A 1,255-nucleotide genomic window follows, 5' to 3' on the forward strand; every position below is an offset into this window, starting at 1 on the left:
CTGGCAGCACAGTAGTGAGTACTCCACTACTAATCGAAAGGTCTTGTGATCTAATGTGTTTACATGACAGCATTGGAAACCATACAGGGCAGTTCTACTCAAAATATACTCAACAGCAACAGATTTTTGTTTGTTGGTTAGTTTTTCTTGTTTTCGTTATGAAAGGAATTTGAAAAACCCAAGCTTTGGTCTCATACTTTGTTGGCATTCTCTTTCTCCTTGTAGGAGAAAGATGTGGCAGTCTGCTTCAATAAAAATTGTTGCTTGTTGTTAAGAGCCTACGAATCAGTTCTGACTCATAGTGACCTCGTATAGTGTTCTTAAGGAGCAGTTAGAGAATTTGAACTGCCCACCTTGCAGTTCAAATTAATCTTGTGGTCCAGTGCATTATCCCACAGTGCTACACTAGTAAAGATTATAGTCTAAGACATCCTATGGGGGCTTTTCTACTTTCTCTCTCTCTCTCTTCCATTATTTTTGATAACATTTTACTTTTTGAATATGTAAAACTACAAAAAATTAAAGCCAATATCCTTAAAAAAATCTATTGTGAGAGTTCTTAATTCCATCTCTATATCCACTCCCCTAAATTGTTTTATCAACAAGGCCTTTTTATACTATGTTTTATTCCTCCTGGCAATTTATGAGCAAACTTGCTTCCTTTCTGACTTGTCTAAAAGAGTATATTGTCAAACTTTTCTTACTTGCCTAAAAGAGTATATTGTCAAACTTTTGGATTTTGGCCAACTAATAAATAACTTGTTATAGTTAAGTGTCATCAAGTCGGTTCAGATTCATAGCACCTCTGTGTAGAGTTTCCAAGGAGTGGTTGGTGGGATTGAACTGCTGATGTTGTGGTTCACAGTCCAGTGCTGAGCCTACAGTGCCACACCAGGAATCCATGTGGTATTAATTTGTATTGCTCCTATTAAGATTGATCCTCATTGCTATCCTGCTATGACAGTAGCTATGCCAATCTATTCTCTCTCTCACTTTCTTAAGCCTAAATCTTTAAAAAAAAATGGAAACTTCTGTTTCAGCCTTACTCTCAGCTAGTGGACCCTTCTAATCCACTGAAGACATAGGTGAAATGCGAGAATTTCCTTATCTCCCAACACCTACTTTTATCTGTAACTATGTACTCAACCTTAGATGAACGTGGAGACAGTTTATTAACCCTAACTTAAAAAGGAGTCCTGATATAGTGCTATAGGATAAGCACTGTATAGCTAACTGTAAATTTGGCTTTGCCAAC

The sequence above is a fragment of the Chrysochloris asiatica genome, unplaced genomic scaffold, assembly GCF_000296735.1.
Source record: "Chrysochloris asiatica unplaced genomic scaffold, ChrAsi1.0 scaffold00022, whole genome shotgun sequence".
Taxonomy (NCBI): domain Eukaryota; kingdom Metazoa; phylum Chordata; class Mammalia; order Afrosoricida; family Chrysochloridae; genus Chrysochloris; species Chrysochloris asiatica.